The sequence below is a fragment of the Astyanax mexicanus genome, chromosome 11 (genome assembly GCF_023375975.1).
Source record: "Astyanax mexicanus isolate ESR-SI-001 chromosome 11, AstMex3_surface, whole genome shotgun sequence".
NCBI lineage: Eukaryota > Metazoa > Chordata > Actinopteri > Characiformes > Acestrorhamphidae > Astyanax > Astyanax mexicanus.
This window is the reverse complement of record NC_064418.1, coordinates 15780019-15790387: the sequence shown is the minus strand read 5'-3', so window position 1 is coordinate 15790387 and position 10369 is coordinate 15780019.

The following is a 10369-nucleotide window of genomic DNA, read 5'->3' as shown; positions in this document are numbered from 1 at the left end:
CACAGGCCTGAATTTATGGGTCAGGAAGCTGGAAAATAGATCTGCAGACCTTTCTGAGGTCGTGAGATAATTGAAGAACTGGTCATGCGTGTCAGATGAGGGGTCTCCAGACCCACGCAGCGGGGTCCGTCAGCATCATGCTGGAAATAGAATGCCTCTATTAGCTGTGGCATGCAGTCGGCCGAGCTGTGAACGGTTACTGCGAGATGGAAAATTTCATGCCCCGCTGGTGTTTTGTTTGAATTGTTGGAGGAATGTGCTACAGCTATCCGAGGCTTGAAGGATTACACCCACAGCTGGCAGAAGATGTTCCCCACACCGCCTTATGTAAATCCATCCATCTACTGTCACCCCGCCTCAGCTCCAAAACAGTGTTGAGAGAAAAGATAATAGCCACAGAGAATATTCACTTTATACAAGTAAAAGAGTGATGCATTGTAAATTAATTAGGCCTAAGTGAGGAAAATCCATTAACAGAGCGACATATAGAGCGTGACCTTCAGTTCTAGCCATAAATGCCATAAACTATAAAAAACACCCCTACCATGCCAATTATAATGCTAATGTCAGGGCCCTCGTGTGGATTTTAATAGCATGTTTGCTTAAAGCTAACTTACTAACATTTTTGAATGTTGTAGTTAAGATTTTAAAAGACATTTCATATTGTTATTTCAATCCTGTAAGACTTTATAAGAAATATTTATACTAATAATGTATATACAGTGCTATAAAAAAATATTTGAGCCCTACAGATTTCTTATGTTTTTGCTTTTTTAAACATTTAATACAAATTGTCAAATTAACAAACACAATTTAATGTACTGAGTAAATATAAAAAGCAGTTTTTAAATGAAAATTTCATTTATTATGAGAAAAAAAAAACAATGCAATCAAGCTGGCAATGGTTCTTTCACATCTCTGTGGAGGAATTTTAGCTCACTCTCCTTTGCAAAATTGTTTTAATCTAAACACATTGGATTTTTTTTTCGAGAATGATCGGCCTGTTTAAGATCATCCACAGCATCTCAATCATATTTTTGGAGCCATTCAAAAGTTGGTGTGCTTTGGATCATTGTCTTGCTGCAGAACCCAAGTACATCTGAGCTTAAAGTCACAAACTAATACCCGGACATTCTCCTTCAGGATTTCTCGGTAGAGAGCAGAAATCCTGGTTCTATCTATTACAGCAAGTTGTTTAGACCCTGAAGCAGCAAAGCAGCCACAGACCATCACACTACCACCACCATGTTTTACATTCAGTATGATGTTCTTTTTCCTGAAATTATGTGTGCTATATGTCATGTAACACACACCTTCTATGCTTTTTCATTTTTGTCTCGTCAGCCAATAAACCATTTTCCCAAAGTATTGGGGATCATCAATATGTTAGTTGGTAAATGAAAGATGGGCTGTTGTGTACTTTTCAGCCAGCAATGGTTTTTGCCTTGGGAACTTTCCCATGGATGCAATTTTTGCCTTATCTCTTTCTTATAAAAAACTTTCAATGCTGTTCTGGAATTTGTTGGGACATCTTAGATGAGTTGCCCATCCCCGTTTGGAGTAATTTCAGTAGGCTGGTCACTCATGGGATAGATGTCAATGACTTGTTTAGTTATTTGCTCTTGAATTTCTTCAGATATGGGCATATTTGTTTGTTTTTTTTTACTTTTTGAGATTGTATCCTGTTGTCATAAAGATTCTTTTAAATCTTTTATTGATTCTATAGGTCTGGCAGTAATCAGCCCTGGTTGTGGTTAGTGAAATTGAATCCAAAAAATGTAGTTAATCATTGATAATTCATGGGGGGATTGCAGATACAACATGATACTTTGATTCTGCGATCCGCTATAAAATGAAAAGCCTTATACTAATTGTGTATTTGAAAACTCAGACTTCTCAGTTTCAGTCAATGAACAATTAACAATCAATGAACAATGAATGATCTCCCTTTAAAGACTACAATCCCCAGCATGCATCTGTCTCTGTCACATGTCTAGACTTGTTCTCATGCTCATCATCTCCGGAATTTCCCATCGTTTTCAGCTGCTAGTCATTATCTTTTGTATAAAAACCTGTGTGTAATATTTCTTTTCGCTTTAATAAGAATATTAATACTTGACACCACATAGCAATAATATATTACATACAAAAACAATACAATATTTTGCATTAATTAGGATTAATGTCATCCCTAGCTTCAGGTAATGCGCACACATCAGCAGTTAGAATGAAGAATAAATATGATCGTAGTCATTTTAAGTGTGGCATGATTGTTGGTGTCAGAAGGGGCTCGTTAGAGCATTTCTAGATCTACCTTGATTTTCAGCAGAGCAGTTTCTAGTATTACTCAGAATGAAGTAATATAGAAAACACATTCAGTGAAGAGTTCTGCAGATTGAAACACATTTTCATTTATTAAAGAGGATAATTAGCAGAAAATGCATATTCTGATTGGAGTCGACAGAAAGGCTACAGTAACTCACATCATAGGCCAGACCTGAACATACTGTAAATGTTTTGAGAGCTCTGGATCAGACAGAGTACATATACTACACCGCTCAGCATGTTTAAACATGCTAACGAGAGCTGGCTGCCTAATAACAATTTAGATCCAGGGTTCGTGCGGTCATGAAAAACCTGGAAAAGTCATGGAATCTGAAAATAGCAATTTCCAGGCCTGGATAAGTTTTGGAAAAATGAAAATACAGAGAAAGTTTTGGAAAAAGTCATGAAAATTTGGTCTACAAATCTTCATGTTTCAGTTTTTTTTTATGGAAAAGGTCTATTTTAAGCTAACAAATACGTCAGCTCAGAGTTATTTCAGTAATTTAGCTCTACACAATGTAGCTCTCAGAATCTGACACGCATTTTATAATTAAAGATTGTGTGTCAACATAGAATCCATTTTTTTAATAGTTTTAGTTGATTTTTGGTTTTATTGTCCATGTCTGCACTGATGTTTTAAAAATAATATGTTCATAAAAATTTGCCTTAAAGGCATGGAAAAGTCACGGAAAAATCATGGAATTCATTGGTCAATAAGTGTATGAACCCTGTAGATCAAATTGGCCATTTCATGCGAGTCTAATAATGTGACCAACAGCACAGTAACTATAGCAACTTGCTGAATGATAATTCACAGTTTCGCAAAATAAAAATACAAAACAAAAGATTTATCTCCAAATCCAAAACTTAAGCATGTAAGTAACACGTATTTACAGCAATAGTTATGTTTCAACATCACACCATGTAATTTTTATTTTATAAAAGAAAAAAAAAAAAACTCTGGCAGGCCAAATCCAGTGTCCTCATGGGCCAGCTTTGTAATGGTTTCCACACTTTTTGGCAGCCATGCCCCTAAAGACAGACAGCAGGATGACTCTATCCATTAAAAATGAACTAAAAATGACAAAACATGTTTTAAGTTCCCAGAATTCATTCGACCTTCCCTGAAGGCCAAAAGGGCCCTGAGAGTTCCTCCCTGTTCTAATGGTTTAAGTTCTTTCAACGACTTACATTTCAACAAATACACTTTTCCTACAACATGAGCTTAATTTTAGATTACTGTAGGACACTGCAGCAGAATGAAGGCATGTCTGAAGTACTTGATGATCAGTAACTGCAGTCTACTTGTAGTAGAGACTGTAGTCTGTGTAGAAAATGGTGACTTCACACCTACATTGTTTGGTACGGACTTTCAGATTTTTCAGTTTGGTTCAACATAACAGGTGTGAAAGTTGCTGCAGTCTACGATCCAAAAGAGGTGGGGTCAGTCTAGATCTACTGATCCATGGTCCGGTTCACCTGCAGTGTGAAAGCACTTTTCTAGATGGTTCTAAGTTTCAGATCAAATATGTACAATGTAACAAACACACAGGTGTGGAAATTTCCTAAGTTGGGAGAACAACGGTTTCAAATGAATTGTTTTAAGAAATCATGAAACTCAAGGTATTTGCAGACTGTACAGCAAATAATACAATATTCTGCATTGTAGACTAATATTCAATAATACAAATCATCCAAATTATTAAAAAATGCATAGAATTAAAAAAACAAAAAAGTGTTAAAAACCAAAATATGTTTTCTGATTGAGATTCTTCAAAGTAGGCATCTCTTGATTAGATGACAGCTGGATTGATGGATTTTCTCAGTCAGCTTTATGAGGTAGAGTCACCTGAAATTCAAGCTTTCAGTTACCAGCTGTTCTGAACTTGTCAAGAGTTAATTACTTGAATTTCTTGACCTCTTAATGTGTTTGAGAGCATGTGTGAGCAGTTGTGTTGTAAAAAGATAGAGTTTGTGTACCGTGAAATATAACATATCCATATTATGGCAAGAACTACTCAACTAAGTAAAGAAAAAATGACTTCAAGAAATGAATGTCAGTTAACCAAAACTATTGAAGAACTTTGAATGTATCCTCAAGTGCATTTGCAAAGATCATCAAAAATGTTATGATGGAACTGCATCAGAAAATGAAGAGCTAGAATTTCCTCTGTTGCACAGGATAAGTTCATCAGAGTTACCAGCCATAGAAAGTGCCAGCTAAGAGCCACCTAAATACTTCACAGAGTATTTCTTCATAGTTGAGATGACTTCAGGAATAATTAACAATAAAGAAAAAAATAAAAACATTGAATAAGAAGGTGTGGGAAAATGTTTGGCTGGTACTTTATATCTTGTCTTGTCTTATCTTATATTATGTCTTTTAAGCATAAATCAGATTAGCTAAGACTACATTTTGAACAAACTATATATGGCTTATATAATAATAAAAAAAAACCTTTTAGAAAATAGATAATAGGTTATAGGTAATATAGAGGGTCTAGACCAGGGGTGTCCAAACTACGGCCCGCGGGCCATTTACGGCCCGTTTCATTTTTTGAAGCGGCCCGCGAGGTAGTTTAGAAATAGAATGAAAGTTGGCCCGCTGTTAAGCAGGTTTTTATAATGTGAGATTCAAAGTTTGAACGCTAGGTGTCAAAAACGGGCCAAAGAGTCTAAAAGCGGCGAGAGTGAAGTTGAAGTGCAGAAAAATGGGCCAAAGAGTCTAAAAGTTGCCGTAATTAAGGAGTTTAATATTAAGAGACATCATGAAATTAAACATCAATTTGAAAAATCTTAGTTTACACAACACTGTCAAAGATAGATAAAGATAACAAGTCAAGTAAAATGATGTGTAAATGAAAGTAATCAGGAAAATGTATTATTTAAAGTGGTATATTTCATTATTTGTTTTATTATAGAGTCTGTGGCCCGTGACTTCAAATATATTTCTCCTTCTGGCCCCCAACAAAAAAAGTTTGGACACCCCTGGTCTAGACTAATGGGTATGCATGCATCTGAAATAGCTTCCAGCAAAACCAGGAATTAAGCTAGATTTCACAGCTGGGTTACACTGGTATTGTTTTCTACTCAATTGAAAATGAACAGTAGGAACCTCAGAATACAAAAGAAGGCAAGATCAGAAAGAGTTTGACGAGCATCGTCTACAGGCCAGTTTTCAGAGGGTCTCTATAACCACACTAGAAATTCTCTCAGCATTTTGGACATAAAGCCTTGTGGTTCCCTCCCCCTACAATCTGTATAGCTTTGGTCCTTCATTCCTTCTCATAAACAAAGCATGGTGGCTCACATGACAGCTCCCTCAGAGTTTGATTCATTATGCCTACAATCCCCAGCCCCCCTCCACTCTTTCATCTCTGACGGAATTTCTGTATCTCATCACAACTCTTATGAACTAATGATGCAGGCATAAACAATATTCATTTGCTTTATAAATTAATATGCTAGAAAAAGTCCTATATATTAGCATACAACTTGGTTATGTAGATTATTCTAGGGGTGCAGTTATTAGAGCTTAGATTCTCTGCCCGAACCCGACCTGAACCGAGGCCGTTCGGGCCGAGATTTCCCACCACATTCCTCGGGCCGGGTCGGGCTCCAGAAAATAGTCTGAGTTGTAGGCATCTGTTTTTTAATTATATTTTTATTTTTAAATAAAGCTCTGGTGTGATAATCACAATGTTGCTAAGTAACCAATTATTATTGTTAACGAAAACAAACCAAATAACAAAAACTTAAAGTGAAAAAAAAAAAAATTATTTATAATCGCTGTTTTCACTCCCGCAATTGTACAGCAGGGGGTGTTGTGCCGATTCTGTCCGCGAACCGGGTGTCGGATTCAGCAGGGAGTCGGATTCGGCACAACATCGGCAGCGCGTCCGCGGTGTAAGTTGTAAGCGCTCGCGCTAGCCACAAAATACGACAGAAAACACTGAGGGAGCTGCAGAATTATGTATGGGATTAGAATATGAGCACGAGGAGATAAAAGAGAAACAGGAGCTACAGTATGTGAGAACCTTTACCTGTGAGCAGTATTGGGCACGTTATTTTGAAAAAGTAATTAGTTATAGTTACTCGTTACTTCTCCAAAAAAGTAACTGAGTTACTAACGGAGTTACTCCACTATAAAAGTAACTAGTTACCAGTAAAAGTAACTATTGCGTTACTTTGTGTTATTCGCCCTGTAAAAAAATATATATATAATATAATACAAAATAACAAAAGAAAATCAATTATGTAATTACTATTATTGTTAGAAAAATAACAAACGAAAAAAAAAAAAAAAATGTTGACAAAAATATATTTCAAAAAAAAAAAAAAAGAAATTCTCCACACAACCAAAGAAAATTACTAAGACTTGCAATACTGAAAAAAAAAAACGGAAAAACCAAATACGCGGCAGTTACACTTCTGGGGATGAAATTACACAAACCAAACCACACTCGAAGGAAAAAAGTGTATATATAAACAAAACAAAAGAATGGACAAAAAGAACAATCTAATGATGTTAAAATGGTATTAATATAACAGTTTAACAGGCAGTCACTGAATTTATTAGAGCACGCAAATCGTCACAATTGTGCCTCACTTCACCACGCCAAACCACGTAAACCTACAGGCACAGTGACCAGAAGGTCAAGTTCACCAGAAAGAGGAGGGGTTAACCAGGGCAAACAACTTCCTAAACCCTCCAAATACCCCTTTTTATAGGGTTAGAGCGACCACCTCACCATCAATCCATCTTTTCGTCCCTTGTGAATCTCACGCACACTTGCGCCTTTGTCTTTGCGTGAAGTTAAAAAAGAATAAAAATACGTAATAAATAACTAAATACCCTCTCAAACGTAGCCCTTCTGGGCAAGACTACACACTGACAGTGAGTTAGTCATGGGTCACACACATTATGCAATTATCAGTTAGTGTGTTACAAAACTTTTACTAAAAAGAAAAAATGTAATTAATACAGCAAGAATTATGAGTAATATTTATTTGAATGGTCTGTTAAATTTACTATTTTATGTTAAAAACATTCCTAAACTTCCTGCTTCCCTTTTTTTCAGTGTAGGGAAGACCAGGTATGGTTGTAACACTTTTTGCTTCAGCACCTGTAACTCACTGATTTTTAGAGCTAGATTTCTCAAACAAAGTACACATATATGTTTACTACAATAATACCAATATAAACTTTTCTGTGATTACCATAGACCTTGTGAGTTGATGTCAGGTACATGGTGTTCCAGGGTAACACATGCTGGGGTAAGTTGTAACAATTAGACAAAAGAAACAAAAGCAGAGGCCACATCATGCAATATGCCTTCAGGTGTAGGTGATACTAAACCCTTTTTTTCTGCCGTAAAATAACTTATTTACACTCTGAAATTCACTCTCTATTTCACTTAATAATTCTATATTAGTAACAGGAATCAACCTAAACTCTGCATGTTCGAAAATAGACATACAAACAAGACAAACAAAAAGGTTCAGAGGACATGAACTGTTTGATTTGTATTCAGGAAAATTATGATTTTAAAACGAAGTTCAGGAAAGAGCCAATTTTATGATTTTATTAAATATATTTTGACATTAACAGATTTGCTTAAATATTTATTTTTATATTTTCTATTACAATTAAAGCTATACTTTTAAGTAATGTTCCTTATCAAACATGAAAGCTTTTATTTATTGCTTGAATAGATGCTTAAATCCTCAAGATTTAGGGGTGTAATGTTAGGCAGAAAATTGATAAAAAAAAAATATTGGCCTGTTAAGGGGTTAAAAGAGCTTCATTAAAATAAAAGAACAATCATGATGAGTGTCTCTCTTTGTGTGGCTGAGCATAACTTAAATCCACTTTCTGTTTGGCTCGGGAGTGTGTGCATGTGTATGTAAATTAGTGTACTAGAAAAAACGTCCTTAATGATATGTATGTTTAATGAACACTCTACTACAATACACCTGTGTGAAGAAGATGTAGATGTAGGTCAAATAAAAAAACTAAATTTCAGAGGAGCCAGAAGTAACCAAATGTCAGTATTTCATTTTCACAGCCTAGGCATTTTGCAGGGATATTAAAATCAAAAAAGGTTTATTAGTTGTGTATAAGGAGATGGTTGTAAAACTTTTTTTAAGATGTGTTACAATCCACCCAACTCCTGTTAGCTATTGTTTAGCTAGCTGTATTAGCATAGTGGTATAAAATTGAACTGCAGCACATTTTGACTAAAAACCTACTACAATTTAATGTAATATAACTCACATGGTTTTATCTGCATTATCTAGTATTAAGTATTAAACAAAATATGGTCTTGGTTCAAAAATGTACTTTCTTAACTCAGAATCAGTTTTTTTTTTCTTTTTAGAATCTGCATGTGCCTGTTTCCATCATTGACAACCACCATGTGGCATTGGGGAGGAAATAGGTAAACATCGGAATTTTTATCCCTGATTAGTGGAATTGGTGGTGTTACAACTCTCCACTCTCCCCATGTTACAACCATACCTAGGCTGCGTCCAGAAACTTTTGCTACTCCTCCTCTCCTACTCCTCCTTTTCTACTCTTCCTCTCCTATCCTGGAAGAAGGTTGAGGAATGGAGGAGAGGAGAGGAGGAGAAGGAATGGAGGGAAGGAGCTATAATTGGGGAAATGGGACAGCTGATCCCTTTAAGATAGGATGTTGACTACTGATGAACTGAGCCAATGCTCAACCAATCACAGCTTCTGGATAGAGCTCCGCGTACAAAAATAAAAAATGGAAATCAATAAACACCAATAAACACAAATTCCAAATTCTAGAGATTATAACTCTGACAGTTGTTTTGTAGTTTAAAACAATAAACACATATGTTTGGCGCAATGAATGCTTGTGTTAGATTTCCTTATAGAGGAAATATATGTGTGTTAACTGCATAAAGAACATTTAAGCTCAGTTCCAGTATATAAAGCCCAGTGGAAAAGGAAGAGCGTGTTAGCTTTTATAAACTATAAATTATATTACTGCTTTACTGGCTGTTTATTTAGATAAGGAACCTAGTTAATTAATATGTTTATGATGTATATTTGTGTGCTGCCTTTTCCATTTTCACATGTTCTGTGGGCGTGGATGCAGTTATGTCATTTTTAAAAATCCCTAAAAGTCTTCCGGAGTAGGATGCTCTCATGTATCCTACGTTGGAAGCCTCTTTAATGAGGATTTTAAGCGACTTCTTTCGTCTCTTGTGGTATTCGGACAGGTGGCAAGATGGCGTCACATAATCAGTTTCCGGGTCACGGAGGAGAGGAGGAGGATCGGGAGGAAAAAGTGTGCACTGTGCACTATGCTCCTCAGCATCCGCTGACCCCGCTCTGTTGTTTTACACTGACAGAGCACAGAGTCGCTGTCATTCCTAGTCGCTTTCACTGTGTTATAGTATCACTGACAGTTGGCTGTGGAATATTTAGTAGTGAGAAAATTTCACGACTGGACTGGACAGGTGCAGGTGCTCTGGATTTTATTCGCAGAGCTCCTGAGAGGGACCCATTCTTTCACTAATGTTTGCTGAAGCAGTCTGCATGACTGGCGCTTGCTTTTATACACCTGTGGCCATGAAAGTGATTGGAACTGGTGAGTGAATACTACAGCTGTCAAGCAAAAACCTTTGTGTATCTCCATCTCTTTATGTTTTTCTCTGTTTCAATACAATGTGAAACTGGCAGTTTCATAATTTCACAATGAATAGAAATAGAAACACTCCAAAATGATTTTTAAAAAAAAAATAAGCACATGTCTCTGTGCCTATGTTTGCAAAAAAAAAAACGAAAGCTCATGCCCAAAGCCTGCATCCTCCAGAGAGTCAGGCAGCAGCTTAAGGTTACAAAATTTTCATACGCAGCTCAAAAATGTGCTAAATTCATAAAACGAATCAATAAAAAGATGCGAAACAGCAGAAAAAGCAAAACAGAGAGGTCTTGTGCAGTTTCGTGTCTTCGGGCTGCAGAAAGCGCGCTGTTTTGCTTTAGTTACACATTTTGATTAAACGAAAGCGG